Here is a 17,034-nt window from a genome sequence, read left to right as displayed (position 1 = left end):
CGTAAAACAATTAGAAATGGTGAAGGAAATGATGGGCCATAGTAGCTCTTGTCTGACAGTGGGGTTTAATTTAGATTGTATTCAGTTAGACTGTGTCCAGTAACATGTGATTAGCATTGAAAACCTACCCCTTTTGGATTGTTTCATTTCTCCTGGCCTGATGGTGAAAGAGATCATAGACCCTAGTTGCTTATGTCGGAAGGTGAGATTTAGCTCCACTGAACCATATAAAGTTGCCTTCTTAAACAATGGCTTCATTGCTCTTATGGAAATAATATGACTTAATTCCTTATATTCTAAGGTAGCAATTTGTTAACACATCTCGCCCAACGTGGGTCTCGAACCCACGACCCTGAGATTAAGAGTATAATTCACCCTGTAATGAAAAGTCTTCAAGTCTGCATTCCGAGAGAGCTTTGCGGAAGCAAAGGGTGGACAGAGGGAAAGAGGGAACTCGCAAAGCTCTCTATCTTAATGTATGATATAAAATTTACCTTCTTAAACAAGAGAAAAATCATATCACTTTACCCTATAAGATTCAAGCAATCCAACCTGTAATGAAACGTCTCCAGGTTGGCATTCCTAGACTCGTAAAACAATCAGAAACAGTGAAGGATATAATGGGCCATAGTAGCTCTTGTTCCACAGTGAGATCTAGTTTTGATTTTAATCCCTTAGTTTCTGTCCAGGTGATAAGATTTGAAAATCTCCCCTTTTTGGATCATAACGAGAAGTCTCCAAGTCTGCATTTCTAGAGTCGTAAAACAATTAGAAATGGTGAAGGAAATGATGGGCCATAGTAGCTCTTGTCTGACAGTGGGGTTTAATTTAGATTGTATTCAGTTAGACTGTGTCCAGTAACATGTGATTAGCATTGAAAACCTACCCCTTTTGGATTGTTTCATTTCTCCTGGCCTGATGGTGAAAGAGATCATAGACCCTAGTTGCTTATGTTGGAAGGTGAGATTTAGCTAGACTGAAACATATAAAGTTGCATTCTTAAACAATGGCTTCATTGCTCTTATGGAAATAATATGACTTAATTCCTTATATTCTAAGGTAGCATTTTGTTAACATGTTCCCCTGCTAGGTTGTGTCCACTGGTTTATGGTTAGATTTGAAAATCTCCCTCTACTAAAATGTTTTGTAAGAATTCCTCAATCGTCTTACAACAATTAAATTGCTTGACACACTTTTCCAAAGAACTACACTCCTGTTTCTTCACCTTCTATGTTTTTCAAATATACAATCTGCTCTAATATATGGTGACTTTTATGATTCCCTAGGCCAAACGTAAGCACCTTCCTTCTTTTTTTATTTTTTTCAATAAAGGAGACATAAAATTACATATCTTGCCCAACGTGGGGCTCGAACCCACGACCCTGAGATTAAGAGTCTCATGCTCTACCGACTGAGCTAGCCGGGCTGATTCCTACATGCATTATGCTCTGACTTCGGATGCAAAGGGTGGATGGAGAGAGCTTGCAAAGCTCTCTATCTTGGTTTAACTATTTAATATAATATATAAATTTACCTTCTTAAACAAGAGAAAAATCAGATCACTTTACCCTATAGAACTCACCCTGTAATGAAAAGTCTTCAAGTCTGCATTCCGAGAGAGCTTTGCGGAAGCAAAGGGTGGACAGAGGGAAAGAGGGAACTCGCAAAGCTCTCTATCTTAATGTATGATATAAAATTTACCTTCTTAAACAAGAGAAAAATCATATCACTTTACCCTATAAGATTCAAGCAATCCACCCTGTAATGAAACGTCTCCAGGTTGGCATTCCTAGACTCGTAAAACAATCAGAAACAGTGAAGGATATAATGGGCCATAGTAGCTCTTGTTCCACAGTGAGATCTAGTTTTGATTTTAATCCCTTAGTTTCTGTCCAGGTGATAAGATTTGAAAATCTCCCCTTTTTGGATCATAACGAGAAGTCTCCAAGTCTGCATTTCTAGAGTCGTAAAACAATTAGAAATGGTGAAGGAAATGATGGGCCATAGTAGCTCTTGTCTGACAGTGGGGTTTAATTTAGATTGTATTCAGTTAGACTGTGTCCAGTAACATGTGATTAGCATTGAAAACCTACCCCTTTTGGATTGTTTCATTTCTCCTGGCCTGATGGTGAAAGAGATCATAGACCCTAGTTGCTTATGTCGGAAGGTGAGATTTAGCTCCACTGAACCATATAAAGTTGCCTTCTTAAACAATGGCTTCATTGCTCTTATGGAAATAATATGACTTAATTCCTTATATTCTAAGGTAGCAATTTGTTAACACATCTCGCCCAACGTGGGTCTCGAACCCACGACCCTGAGATTAAGAGTATAATTCACCCTGTAATGAAAAGTCTTCAAGTCTGCATTCCGAGAGAGCTTTGCGGAAGCAAAGGGTGGACAGAGGGAAAGAGGGAACTCGCAAAGCTCTCTATCTTAATGTATGATATAAAATTTACCTTCTTAAACAAGAGAAAAATCATATCACTTTACCCTATAAGATTCAAGCAATCCAACCTGTAATGAAACGTCTCCAGGTTGGCATTCCTAGACTCGTAAAACAATCAGAAACAGTGAAGGATATAATGGGCCATAGTAGCTCTTGTTCCACAGTGAGATCTAGTTTTGATTTTAATCCCTTAGTTTCTGTCCAGGTGATAAGATTTGAAAATCTCCCCTTTTTGGATCATAACGAGAAGTCTCCAAGTCTGCATTTCTAGAGTCGTAAAACAATTAGAAATGGTGAAGGAAATGATGGGCCATAGTAGCTCTTGTCTGACAGTGGGGTTTAATTTAGATTGTATTCAGTTAGACTGTGTCCAGTAACATGTGATTAGCATTGAAAACCTACCCCTTTTGGATTGTTTCATTTCTCCTGGCCTGATGGTGAAAGAGATCATAGACCCTAGTTGCTTATGTTGGAAGGTGAGATTTAGCTAGACTGAAACATATAAAGTTGCATTCTTAAACAATGGCTTCATTGCTCTTATGGAAATAATATGACTTAATTCCTTATATTCTAAGGTAGCATTTTGTTAACATGTTCCCCTGCTAGGTTGTGTCCACTGGTTTATGGTTAGATTTGAAAATCTCCCTCTACTAAAATGTTTTGTAAGAATTCCTCAATCGTCTTACAACAATTAAATTGCTTGACACACTTTTCCAAAGAACTACACTCCTGTTTCTTCACCTTCTATGTTTTTCAAATATACAATCTGCTCTAATATATGGTGACTTTTATGATTCCCTAGGCCAAACGTAAGCACCTTCCTTCTTTTTTTATTTTTTTCAATAAAGGAGACATAAAATTACATATCTCGCCCAACGTGGGGCTCGAACCCACGACCCTGAGATTAAGAGTCTCATGCTCTACCGACTGAGCTAGCCGGGCTGATTCCTACATGCATTATGCTCTGACTTCGGATGCAAAGGGTGGATGGAGAGAGCTTGCAAAGCTCTCTATCTTGGTTTAACTATTTAATATAATATATAAATTTACCTTCTTAAACAAGAGAAAAATCAGATCACTTTACCCTATAGAACTCACCCTGTAATGAAAAGTCTTCAAGTCTGCATTCCGAGAGAGCTTTGCGGAAGCAAAGGGTGGACAGAGGGAAAGAGGGAACTCGCAAAGCTCTCTATCTTAATGTATGATATAAAATTTACCTTCTTAAACAAGAGAAAAATCATATCACTTTACCCTATAAGATTCAAGCAATCCACCCTGTAATGAAACGTCTCCAGGTTGGCATTCCTAGACTCGTAAAACAATCAGAAACAGTGAAGGATATAATGGGCCATAGTAGCTCTTGTTCCACAGTGAGATCTAGTTTTGATTTTAATCTCTTAGTTTCTGTCCAGGTGATAAGATTTGAAAATCTCCCCTTTTTGGATCATAACGAGAAGTCTCCAAGTCTGCATTTCTAGAGTCGTAAAACAATTAGAAATGGTGAAGGAAATGATGGGCCATAGTAGCTCTTGTCTGACAGTGGGGTTTAATTTAGATTGTATTCAGTTAGACTGTGTCCAGTAACATGTGATTAGCATTGAAAACCTACCCCTTTTGGATTGTTTCATTTCTCCTGGCCTGATGGTGAAAGAGATCATAGACCCTAGTTGCTTATGTTGGAAGGTGAGATTTAGCTCCACTTAACCATATAAAGTTGCCTTCTTAAACAATGGCTTCATTGCTCTTATGGAAATAATATGACTTAATTCCTTATATTCTAAGGTAGCAATTTGTTAACACATCTCGCCCAACGTGGGGCTCGAACCCACGACCCTGAGATTAAGAGTATAATTCACCCTGTAATGAAAAGTTTTCAAGTCTGCATTCCAGAGGGCTTTGCGGAAGCAAAGGGTGGACAGAGGGAAAGAGGGAACTCGCAAAGCTCTCTATCTTAATGTATGATATAAAATTTACCTTCTTAAACAAGAGAAAAATCATATCACTTTACCCTATAAGATTCAAGCAATCCAACCTGTAATGAAACGTCTCCAGGTTGGCATTCCTAGACTCGTAAAACAATCAGAAACAGTGAAGGATATAATGGGCCATAGTAGCTCTTGTTCCACAGTGAGATCTAGTTTTGATTTTAATCCCTTAGTTTCTGTCCAGGTGATAAGATTTGAAAATCTCCCCTTTTTGGATCATAACGAGAAGTCTCCAAGTCTGCATTTCTAGAGTCGTAAAACAATTAGAAATGGTGAAGGAAATGATGGGCCATAGTAGCTCTTGTCTGACAGTGGGGTTTAATTTAGATTGTATTCAGTTAGACTGTGTCCAGTAACATGTGATTAGCATTGAAAACCTACCCCTTTTGGATTGTTTCATTTCTCCTGGCCTGATGGTGAAAGAGATCATAGACCCTAGTTGCTTATGTTGGAAGGTGAGATTTAGCTAGACTGAAACATATAAAGTTGCATTCTTAAACAATGGCTTCATTGCTCTTATGGAAATAATATGACTTAATTCCTTATATTCTAAGGTAGCATTTTGTTAACATGTTCCCCTGCTAGGTTGTGTCCACTGGTTTATGGTTAGATTTGAAAATCTCCCTCTACTAAAATGTTTTGTAAGAATTCCTCAATCGTCTTACAACAATTAAATTGCTTGACACACTTTTCCAAAGAACTACACTCCTGTTTCTTCACCTTCTATGTTTTTCAAATATACAATCTGCTCTAATATATGGTGACTTTTATGATTCCCTAGGCCAAACGTAAACACCTTCCTTCTTTTTTTATTTTTTTCAATAAAGGAGACATAAAATTACATATCTCGCCCAACGTGGGGCTCGAACCCACGACCCTGAGATTAAGAGTCTCATGCTCTACCGACTGAGCTAGCCGGGCTGATTCCTACATGCATTATGCTCTGACTTCGGATGCAAAGGGTGGATGGAGAGAGCTTGCAAAGCTCTCTATCTTGGTTTAACTATTTAATATAATATATAAATTTACCTTCTTAAACAAGAGAAAAATCAGATCACTTTACCCTATAGAACTCACCCTGTAATGAAAAGTCTTCAAGTCTGCATTCCGAGAGAGCTTTGCGGAAGCAAAGGGTGGACAGAGGGAAAGAGGGAACTCGCAAAGCTCTCTATCTTAATGTATGATATAAAATTTACCTTCTTAAACAAGAGAAAAATCATATCACTTTACCCTATAAGATTCAAGCAATCCACCCTGTAATGAAACGTCTCCAGGTTGGCATTCCTAGACTCGTAAAACAATCAGAAACAGTGAAGGATATAATGGGCCATAGTAGCTCTTGTTCCACAGTGAGATCTAGTTTTGATTTTAATCCCTTAGTTTCTGTCCAGGTGATAAGATTTGAAAATCTCCCCTTTTTGGATCATAACGAGAAGTCTCCAAGTCTGCATTTCTAGAGTCGTAAAACAATTAGAAATGGTGAAGGAAATGATGGGCCATAGTAGCTCTTGTCTGACAGTGGGGTTTAATTTAGATTGTATTCAGTTAGACTGTGTCCAGTAACATGTGATTAGCATTGAAAACCTACCCCTTTTGGATTGTTTCATTTCTCCTGGCCTGATGGTGAAAGAGATCATAGACCCTAGTTGCTTATGTCGGAAGGTGAGATTTAGCTCCACTGAACCATATAAAGTTGCCTTCTTAAACAATGGCTTCATTGCTCTTATGGAAATAATATGACTTAATTCCTTATATTCTAAGGTAGCAATTTGTTAACACATCTCGCCCAACGTGGGTCTCGAACCCACGACCCTGAGATTAAGAGTATAATTCACCCTGTAATGAAAAGTCTTCAAGTCTGCATTCCGAGAGAGCTTTGCGGAAGCAAAGGGTGGACAGAGGGAAAGAGGGAACTCGCAAAGCTCTCTATCTTAATGTATGATATAAAATTTACCTTCTTAAACAAGAGAAAAATCATATCACTTTACCCTATAAGATTCAAGCAATCCAACCTGTAATGAAACGTCTCCAGGTTGGCATTCCTAGACTCGTAAAACAATCAGAAACAGTGAAGGATATAATGGGCCATAGTAGCTCTTGTTCCACAGTGAGATCTAGTTTTGATTTTAATCCCTTAGTTTCTGTCCAGGTGATAAGATTTGAAAATCTCCCCTTTTTGGATCATAACGAGAAGTCTCCAAGTCTGCATTTCTAGAGTCGTAAAACAATTAGAAATGGTGAAGGAAATGATGGGCCATAGTAGCTCTTGTCTGACAGTGGGGTTTAATTTAGATTGTATTCAGTTAGACTGTGTCCAGTAACATGTGATTAGCATTGAAAACCTACCCCTTTTGGATTGTTTCATTTCTCCTGGCCTGATGGTGAAAGAGATCATAGACCCTAGTTGCTTATGTTGGAAGGTGAGATTTAGCTAGACTGAAACATATAAAGTTGCATTCTTAAACAATGGCTTCATTGCTCTTATGGAAATAATATGACTTAATTCCTTATATTCTAAGGTAGCATTTTGTTAACATGTTCCCCTGCTAGGTTGTGTCCACTGGTTTATGGTTAGATTTGAAAATCTCCCTCTACTAAAATGTTTTGTAAGAATTCCTCAATCGTCTTACAACAATTAAATTGCTTGACACACTTTTCCAAAGAACTACACTCCTGTTTCTTCACCTTCTATGTTTTTCAAATATACAATCTGCTCTAATATATGGTGACTTTTATGATTCCCTAGGCCAAACGTAAGCACCTTCCTTCTTTTTTTATTTTTTTCAATAAAGGAGACATAAAATTACATATCTCGCCCAACGTGGGGCTCGAACCCACGACCCTGAGATTAAGAGTCTCATGCTCTACCGACTGAGCTAGCCGGGCTGATTCCTACATGCATTATGCTCTGACTTCGGATGCAAAGGGTGGATGGAGAGAGCTTGCAAAGCTCTCTATCTTGGTTTAACTATTTAATATAATATATAAATTTACCTTCTTAAACAAGAGAAAAATCAGATCACTTTACCCTATAGAACTCACCCTGTAATGAAAAGTCTTCAAGTCTGCATTCCGAGAGAGCTTTGCGGAAGCAAAGGGTGGACAGAGGGAAAGAGGGAACTCGCAAAGCTCTCTATCTTAATGTATGATATAAAATTTACCTTCTTAAACAAGAGAAAAATCATATCACTTTACCCTATAAGATTCAAGCAATCCACCCTGTAATGAAACGTCTCCAGGTTGGCATTCCTAGACTCGTAAAACAATCAGAAACAGTGAAGGATATAATGGGCCATAGTAGCTCTTGTTCCACAGTGAGATCTAGTTTTGATTTTAATCCCTTAGTTTCTGTCCAGGTGATAAGATTTGAAAATCTCCCCTTTTTGGATCATAACGAGAAGTCTCCAAGTCTGCATTTCTAGAGTCGTAAAACAATTAGAAATGGTGAAGGAAATGATGGGCCATAGTAGCTCTTGTCTGACAGTGGGGTTTAATTTAGATTGTATTCAGTTAGACTGTGTCCAGTAACATGTGATTAGCATTGAAAACCTACCCCTTTTGGATTGTTTCATTTCTCCTGGCCTGATGGTGAAAGAGATCATAGACCCTAGTTGCTTATGTCGGAAGGTGAGATTTAGCTCCACTGAACCATATAAAGTTGCCTTCTTAAACAATGGCTCCATTGCTCTTATGGAAATAATATGACTTAATTCCTTATATTCTAAGGTAGCAATTTGTTAACACATCTCGCCCAACGTGGGTCTCGAACCCACGACCCTGAGATTAAGAGTATAATTCACCCTGTAATGAAAAGTCTTCAAGTCTGCATTCCGAGAGAGCTTTGCGGAAGCAAAGGGTGGACAGAGGGAAAGAGGGAACTCGCAAAGCTCTCTATCTTAATGTATGATATAAAATTTACCTTCTTAAACAAGAGAAAAATCATATCACTTTACCCTATAAGATTCAAGCAATCCAACCTGTAATGAAACGTCTCCAGGTTGGCATTCCTAGACTCGTAAAACAATCAGAAACAGTGAAGGATATAATGGGCCATAGTAGCTCTTGTTCCACAGTGAGATCTAGTTTTGATTTTAATCCCTTAGTTTCTGTCCAGGTGATAAGATTTGAAAATCTCCCCTTTTTGGATCATAACGAGAAGTCTCCAAGTCTGCATTTCTAGAGTCGTAAAACAATTAGAAATGGTGAAGGAAATGATGGGCCATAGTAGCTCTTGTCTGACAGTGGGGTTTAATTTAGATTGTATTCAGTTAGACTGTGTCCAGTAACATGTGATTAGCATTGAAAACCTACCCCTTTTGGATTGTTTCATTTCTCCTGGCCTGATGGTGAAAGAGATCATAGACCCTAGTTGCTTATGTTGGAAGGTGAGATTTAGCTAGACTGAAACATATAAAGTTGCATTCTTAAACAATGGCTTCATTGCTCTTATGGAAATAATATGACTTAATTCCTTATATTCTAAGGTAGCATTTTGTTAACATGTTCCCCTGCTAGGTTGTGTCCACTGGTTTATGGTTAGATTTGAAAATCTCCCTCTACTAAAATGTTTTGTAAGAATTCCTCAATCGTCTTACAACAATTAAATTGCTTGACACACTTTTCCAAAGAACTACACTCCTGTTTCTTCACCTTCTATGTTTTTCAAATATACAATCTGCTCTAATATATGGTGACTTTTATGATTCCCTAGGCCAAACGTAAGCACCTTCCTTCTTTTTTTATTTTTTTCAATAAAGGAGACATAAAATTACATATCTCGCCCAACGTGGGGCTCGAACCCACGACCCTGAGATTAAGAGTCTCATGCTCTACCGACTGAGCTAGCCGGGCTGATTCCTACATGCATTATGCTCTGACTTCGGATGCAAAGGGTGGATGGAGAGAGCTTGCAAAGCTCTCTATCTTGGTTTAACTATTTAATATAATATATAAATTTACTTTCTTAAACAAGAGAAAAATCAGATCACTTTACCCTATAGAACTCACCCTGTAATGAAAAGTCTTCAAGTCTGCATTCCGAGAGAGCTTTGCGGAAGCAAAGGGTGGACAGAGGGAAAGAGGGAACTCGCAAAGCTCTCTATCTTAATGTATGATATAAAATTTACCTTCTTAAACAAGAGAAAAATCATATCACTTTACCCTATAAGATTCAAGCAATCCAACCTGTAATGAAACGTCTCCAGGTTGGCATTCCTAGACTCGTAAAACAATCAGAAACAGTGAAGGATATAATGGGCCATAGTAGCTCTTGTTCCACAGTGAGATCTAGTTTTGATTTTAATCCCTTAGTTTCTGTCCAGGTGATAAGATTTGAAAATCTCCCCTTTTTGGATCATAACGAGAAGTCTCCAAGTCTGCATTTCTAGAGTCGTAAAACAATTAGAAATGGTGAAGGAAATGATGGGCCATAGTAGCTCTTGTCTGACAGTGGGGTTTAATTTAGATTGTATTCAGTTAGACTGTGTCCAGTAACATGTGATTAGCATTGAAAACCTACCCCTTTTGGATTGTTTCATTTCTCCTGGCCTGATGGTGAAAGAGATCATAGACCCTAGTTGCTTATGTCGGAAGGTGAGATTTAGCTCCACTGAACCATATAAAGTTGCCTTCTTAAACAATGGCTTCATTGCTCTTATGGAAATAATATGACTTAATTCCTTATATTCTAAGGTAGCAATTTGTTAACACATCTCGCCCAACGTGGGTCTCGAACCCACGACCCTGAGATTAAGAGTATAATTCACCCTGTAATGAAAAGTCTTCAAGTCTGCATTCCGAGAGAGCTTTGCGGAAGCAAAGGGTGGACAGAGGGAAAGAGGGAACTCGCAAAGCTCTCTATCTTAATGTATGATATAAAATTTACCTTCTTAAACAAGAGAAAAATCATATCACTTTACCCTATAAGATTCAAGCAATCCAACCTGTAATGAAACGTCTCCAGGTTGGCATTCCTAGACTCGTAAAACAATCAGAAACAGTGAAGGATATAATGGGCCATAGTAGCTCTTGTTCCACAGTGAGATCTAGTTTTGATTTTAATCCCTTAGTTTCTGTCCAGGTGATAAGATTTGAAAATCTCCCCTTTTTGGATCATAACGAGAAGTCTCCAAGTCTGCATTTCTAGAGTCGTAAAACAATTAGAAATGGTGAAGGAAATGATGGGCCATAGTAGCTCTTGTCTGACAGTGGGGTTTAATTTAGATTGTATTCAGTTAGACTGTGTCCAGTAACATGTGATTAGCATTGAAAACCTACCCCTTTTGGATTGTTTCATTTCTCCTGGCCTGATGGTGAAAGAGATCATAGACCCTAGTTGCTTATGTTGGAAGGTGAGATTTAGCTAGACTGAAACATATAAAGTTGCATTCTTAAACAATGGCTTCATTGCTCTTATGGAAATAATATGACTTAATTCCTTATATTCTAAGGTAGCATTTTGTTAACATGTTCCCCTGCTAGGTTGTGTCCACTGGTTTATGGTTAGATTTGAAAATCTCCCTCTACTAAAATGTTTTGTAAGAATTCCTCAATCGTCTTACAACAATTAAATTGCTTGACACACTTTTCCAAAGAACTACACTCCTGTTTCTTCACCTTCTATGTTTTTCAAATATACAATCTGCTCTAATATATGGTGACTTTTATGATTCCCTAGGCCAAACGTAAGCACCTTCCTTCTTTTTTTATTTTTTTCAATAAAGGAGACATAAAATTACATATCTCGCCCAACGTGGGGCTCGAACCCACGACCCTGAGATTAAGAGTCTCATGCTCTACCGACTGAGCTAGCCGGGCTGATTCCTACATGCATTATGCTCTGACTTCGGATGCAAAGGGTGGATGGAGAGAGCTTGCAAAGCTCTCTATCTTGGTTTAACTATTTAATATAATATATAAATTTACTTTCTTAAACAAGAGAAAAATCAGATCACTTTACCCTATAGAACTCACCCTGTAATGAAAAGTCTTCAAGTCTGCATTCCGAGAGAGCTTTGCGGAAGCAAAGGGTGGACAGAGGGAAAGAGGGAACTCGCAAAGCTCTCTATCTTAATGTATGATATAAAATTTACCTTCTTAAACAAGAGAAAAATCATATCACTTTACCCTATAAGATTCAAGCAATCCACCCTGTAATGAAACGTCTCCAGGTTGGCATTCCTAGACTCGTAAAACAATCAGAAACAGTGAAGGATATAATGGGCCATAGTAGCTCTTGTTCCACAGTGAGATCTAGTTTTGATTTTAATCCCTTAGTTTCTGTCCAGGTGATAAGATTTGAAAATCTCCCCTTTTTGGATCATAACGAGAAGTCTCCAAGTCTGCATTTCTAGAGTCGTAAAACAATTAGAAATGGTGAAGGAAATAATGGGCCATAGTAGCTCTTGTCTGACAGTGGGGTTTAATTTAGATTGTATTCAGTTAGACTGTGTCCAGTAACATGTGATTAGCATTGAAAACCTACCCCTTTTGGATTGTTTCATTTCTCCTGGCCTGATGGTGAAAGAGATCATAGACCCTAGTTGCTTATGTCGGAAGGTGAGATTTAGCTCCACTGAACCATATAAAGTTGCCTTCTTAAACAATGGCTTCATTGCTCTTATGGAAATAATATGACTTAATTCCTTATATTCTAAGGTAGCAATTTGTTAACACATCTCGCCCAACGTGGGTCTCGAACCCACGACCCTGAGATTAAGAGTATAATTCACCCTGTAATGAAAAGTCTTCAAGTCTGCATTCCGAGAGAGCTTTGCGGAAGCAAAGGGTGGACAGAGGGAAAGAGGGAACTCGCAAAGCTCTCTATCTTAATGTATGATATAAAATTTACCTTCTTAAACAAGAGAAAAATCATATCACTTTACCCTATAAGATTCAAGCAATCCAACCTGTAATGAAACGTCTCCAGGTTGGCATTCCTAGACTCGTAAAACAATCAGAAACAGTGAAGGATATAATGGGCCATAGTAGCTCTTGTTCCACAGTGAGATCTAGTTTTGATTTTAATCCCTTAGTTTCTGTCCAGGTGATAAGATTAGAAAATCTCCCCTTTTTGGATCATAACGAGAAGTCTCCAAGTCTGCATTTCTAGAGTCGTAAAACAATTAGAAATGGTGGGCCATAGTAGCTCTTGTCTGACAGTGGGGTTTAATTTAGATTGTATTCAGTTAGACTGTGTCCAGTAACATGTGATTAGCATTGAAAACCTACCCCTTTTGGATTGTTTCATTTCTCCTGGCCTGATGGTGAAAGAGATCATAGACCCTAGTTGCTTATGTTGGAAGGTGAGATTTAGCTCCACTGAACCATATAAAGTTGCCTTCTTAAACAATGGCTTCATTGCTCTTATGGAAATAATATGACTTAATTCCTTATATTCTAAGGTAGCAATTTGTTAACACATCTCGCCCAACGTGGGGCTCGAACCCACGACCCTGAGATTAAGAGTATAATTCACCCTGTAATGAAAAGTCTTCAAGTCTGCATTCCGAGAGAGCTTTGCGGAAGCAAAGGGTGGACAGAGGGAAAGAGGGAACTCGCAAAGCTCTCTATCTTAATGTATGATATAAAATTTACCTTCTTAAACAAGAGAAAAATCATATCACTTTACCCTATAAGATTCAAGCAATCCACCCTGTAATGAAACGTCTCCAGGTTGGCATTCCTAGACTCGTAAAACAATCAGAAACAGTGAAGGATATAATGGGCCATAATAGCTCTTGTTCCACAGTGAGATCTAGTTTTGATTTTAATCCCTTAGTTTCTGTCCAGGTGATAAGATTTGAAAATCTCCCCTTTTTGGATCATAACGAGAAGTCTCCAAGTCTGCATTTCTAGAGTCGTAAAACAATTAGAAATGGTGAAGGAAATGATGGGCCATAGTAGCTCTTGTCTGACAGTGGGGTTTAATTTAGATTGTATTCAGTTAGACTGTGTCCAGTAACATGTGATTAGCATTGAAAACCTACCCCTTTTGGATTGTTTCATTTCTCCTGGCCTGATGGTGAAAGAGATCATAGACCCTAGTTGCTTATGTTGGAAGGTGAGATTTAGCTAGACTGAAACATATAAAGTTGCATTCTTAAACAATGGCTCCATTGCTCTTATGGAAATAATATGACTTAATTCCTTATATTCTAAGGTAGCATTTTGTTAACATGTTCCCCTGCTAGGTTGTGTCCACTGGTTTATGGTTAGATTTGAAAATCTCCCTCTACTAAAATGTTTTGTAAGAATTCCTCAATCGTCTTACAACAATTAAATTGCTTGACACACTTTTCCAAAGAACTACACTCCTGTTTCTTCACCTTCTATGTTTTTCAAATATACAATCTGCTCTAATATATGGTGACTTTTATGATTCCCTAGGCCAAACGTAAGCACCTTCCTTCTTTTTTTATTTTTTTCAATAAAGGAGACATAAAATTACATATCTCGCCCAACGTGGGGCTCGAACCCACGACCCTGAGATTAAGAGTCTCATGCTCTACCGACTGAGCTAGCCGGGCTGATTCCTACATGCATTATGCTCTGACTTCGGATGCAAAGGGTGGATGGAGAGAGCTTGCAAAGCTCTCTATCTTGGTTTAACTATTTAATATAATATATAAATTTACCTTCTTAAACAAGAGAAAAATCAGATCACTTTACCCTATAGAACTCACCCTGTAATGAAAAGTCTTCAAGTCTGCATTCCGAGAGAGCTTTGCGGAAGCAAAGGGTGGACAGAGGGAAAGAGGGAACTCGCAAAGCTCTCTATCTTAATGTATGATATAAAATTTACCTTCTTAAACAAGAGAAAAATCATATCACTTTACCCTATAAGATTCAAGCAATCCACCCTGTAATGAAACGTCTCCAGGTTGGCATTCCTAGACTCGTAAAACAATCAGAAACAGTGAAGGATATAATGGGCCATAGTAGCTCTTGTTCCACAGTGAGATCTAGTTTTGATTTTAATCCCTTAGTTTCTGTCCAGGTGATAAGATTTGAAAATCTCCCCTTTTTGGATCATAACGAGAAGTCTCCAAGTCTGCATTTCTAGAGTCGTAAAACAATTAGAAATGGTGAAGGAAATGATGGGCCATAGTAGCTCTTGTCTGACAGTGGGGTTTAATTTAGATTGTATTCAGTTAGACTGTGTCCAGTAACATGTGATTAGCATTGAAAACCTACCCCTTTTGGATTGTTTCATTTCTCCTGGCCTGATGGTGAAAGAGATCATAGACCCTAGTTGCTTATGTCGGAAGGTGAGATTTAGCTCCACTGAACCATATAAAGTTGCCTTCTTAAACAATGGCTTCATTGCTCTTATGGAAATAATATGACTTAATTCCTTATATTCTAAGGTAGCAATTTGTTAACACATCTCGCCCAACGTGGGTCTCGAACCCACGACCCTGAGATTAAGAGTATAATTCACCCTGTAATGAAAAGTCTTCAAGTCTGCATTCCGAGAGAGCTTTGCGGAAGCAAAGGGTGGACAGAGGGAAAGAGGGAACTCGCAAAGCTCTCTATCTTAATGTATGATATAAAATTTACCTTCTTAAACAAGAGAAAAATCATATCACTTTACCCTATAAGATTCAAGCAATCCAACCTGTAATGAAACGTCTCCAGGTTGGCATTCCTAGACTCGTAAAACAATCAGAAACAGTGAAGGATATAATGGGCCATAGTAGCTCTTGTTCCACAGTGAGATCTAGTTTTGATTTTAATCCCTTAGTTTCTGTCCAGGTGATAAGATTAGAAAATCTCCCCTTTTTGGATCATAACGAGAAGTCTCCAAGTCTGCATTTCTAGAGTCGTAAAACAATTAGAAATGGTGGGCCATAGTAGCTCTTGTCTGACAGTGGGGTTTAATTTAGATTGTATTCAGTTAGACTGTGTCCAGTAACATGTGATTAGCATTGAAAACCTACCCCTTTTGGATTGTTTCATTTCTCCTGGCCTGATGGTGAAAGAGATCATAGACCCTAGTTGCTTATGTTGGAAGGTGAGATTTAGCTCCACTGAACCATATAAAGTTGCCTTCTTAAACAATGGCTTCATTGCTCTTATGGAAATAATATGACTTAATTCCTTATATTCTAAGGTAGCAATTTGTTAACACATCTCGCCCAACGTGGGGCTCGAACCCACGACCCTGAGATTAAGAGTATAATTCACCCTGTAATGAAAAGTCTTCAAGTCTGCATTCCGAGAGAGCTTTGCGGAAGCAAAGGGTGGACAGAGGGAAAGAGGGAACTCGCAAAGCTCTCTATCTTAATGTATGATATAAAATTTACCTTCTTAAACAAGAGAAAAATCATATCACTTTACCCTATAAGATTCAAGCAATCCACCCTGTAATGAAACGTCTCCAGGTTGGCATTCCTAGACTCGTAAAACAATCAGAAACAGTGAAGGATATAATGGGCCATAATAGCTCTTGTTCCACAGTGAGATCTAGTTTTGATTTTAATCCCTTAGTTTCTGTCCAGGTGATAAGATTTGAAAATCTCCCCTTTTTGGATCATAACGAGAAGTCTCCAAGTCTGCATTTCTAGAGTCGTAAAACAATTAGAAATGGTGAAGGAAATGATGGGCCATAGTAGCTCTTGTCTGACAGTGGGGTTTAATTTAGATTGTATTCAGTTAGACTGTGTCCAGTAACATGTGATTAGCATTGAAAACCTACCCCTTTTGGATTGTTTCATTTCTCCTGGCCTGATGGTGAAAGAGATCATAGACCCTAGTTGCTTATGTTGGAAGGTGAGATTTAGCTAGACTGAAACATATAAAGTTGCATTCTTAAACAATGGCTCCATTGCTCTTATGGAAATAATATGACTTAATTCCTTATATTCTAAGGTAGCATTTTGTTAACATGTTCCCCTGCTAGGTTGTGTCCACTGGTTTATGGTTAGATTTGAAAATCTCCCTCTACTAAAATGTTTTGTAAGAATTCCTCAATCGTCTTACAACAATTAAATTGCTTGACACACTTTTCCAAAGAACTACACTCCTGTTTCTTCACCTTCTATGTTTTTCAAATATACAATCTGCTCTAATATATGGTGACTTTTATGATTCCCTAGGCCAAACGTAAGCACCTTCCTTCTTTTTTTATTTTTTTCAATAAAGGAGACATAAAATTACATATCTCGCCCAACGTGGGGCTCGAACCCACGACCCTGAGATTAAGAGTCTCATGCTCTACCGACTGAGCTAGCCGGGCTGATTCCTACATGCATTATGCTCTGACTTCGGATGCAAAGGGTGGATGGAGAGAGCTTGCAAAGCTCTCTATCTTGGTTTAACTATTTAATATAATATATAAATTTACCTTCTTAAACAAGAGAAAAATCAGATCACTTTACCCTATAGAACTCACCCTGTAATGAAAAGTCTTCAAGTCTGCATTCCGAGAGAGCTTTGCTGAAGCAAAGGGTGGACAGAGGGAAAGAGGGAACTCGCAAAGCTCTCTATCTTAATGTATGATATAAAATTTACCTTCTTAAACAAGAGAAAAATCATATCACTTTACCCTATAAGATTCAAGCAATCCACCCTGTAATGAAACGTCTCCAGGTTGGCATT

At 38.3% G+C, this 17,034-nt stretch overlaps 8 non-coding genes across 8 annotated transcripts; all 8 read right to left on the bottom strand.

Annotated features, from left to right (window-relative positions):
• Nucleotides 1-1,353: 1,353 nt before the first annotated feature.
• TRNAK-CUU (transfer RNA lysine (anticodon CUU)) lies at nucleotides 1,354-1,426 on the bottom strand. Its single transcript has one exon. It is a non-coding gene; the product is annotated as a tRNA-Lys (tRNA).
• A 1,892-nt stretch (nucleotides 1,427-3,318) lies between these two features.
• TRNAK-CUU (transfer RNA lysine (anticodon CUU)) lies at nucleotides 3,319-3,391 on the bottom strand. The gene has a single exon. It is a non-coding gene; the product is annotated as a tRNA-Lys (tRNA).
• Nucleotides 3,392-5,282: 1,891 nt separating this feature from the next.
• Nucleotides 5,283-5,355, bottom strand: TRNAK-CUU (transfer RNA lysine (anticodon CUU)). Its single transcript has one exon. It is a non-coding gene; the product is annotated as a tRNA-Lys (tRNA).
• Nucleotides 5,356-7,247: 1,892 nt separating this feature from the next.
• Nucleotides 7,248-7,320, bottom strand: TRNAK-CUU (transfer RNA lysine (anticodon CUU)). The gene has a single exon. It is a non-coding gene; the product is annotated as a tRNA-Lys (tRNA).
• A 1,892-nt stretch (nucleotides 7,321-9,212) lies between these two features.
• On the bottom strand, nucleotides 9,213-9,285 carry TRNAK-CUU (transfer RNA lysine (anticodon CUU)). Its single transcript has one exon. It is a non-coding gene; the product is annotated as a tRNA-Lys (tRNA).
• Nucleotides 9,286-11,177: 1,892 nt separating this feature from the next.
• TRNAK-CUU (transfer RNA lysine (anticodon CUU)) lies at nucleotides 11,178-11,250 on the bottom strand. The gene has a single exon. It is a non-coding gene; the product is annotated as a tRNA-Lys (tRNA).
• Nucleotides 11,251-13,888: 2,638 nt separating this feature from the next.
• On the bottom strand, nucleotides 13,889-13,961 carry TRNAK-CUU (transfer RNA lysine (anticodon CUU)). The gene has a single exon. It is a non-coding gene; the product is annotated as a tRNA-Lys (tRNA).
• Nucleotides 13,962-16,599: 2,638 nt separating this feature from the next.
• Nucleotides 16,600-16,672, bottom strand: TRNAK-CUU (transfer RNA lysine (anticodon CUU)). The gene has a single exon. It is a non-coding gene; the product is annotated as a tRNA-Lys (tRNA).
• Between the last annotated feature and the right edge of the window lie 362 nt (nucleotides 16,673-17,034).

Source organism: Pelobates fuscus, chromosome 2, assembly GCF_036172605.1.
Source record: "Pelobates fuscus isolate aPelFus1 chromosome 2, aPelFus1.pri, whole genome shotgun sequence".
NCBI classification, from domain to species: Eukaryota; Metazoa; Chordata; class Amphibia; order Anura; family Pelobatidae; genus Pelobates; species Pelobates fuscus.
Note: the sequence above shows the minus strand (reverse complement) of the source record. Positions and strands in the feature narration are given on the sequence as shown.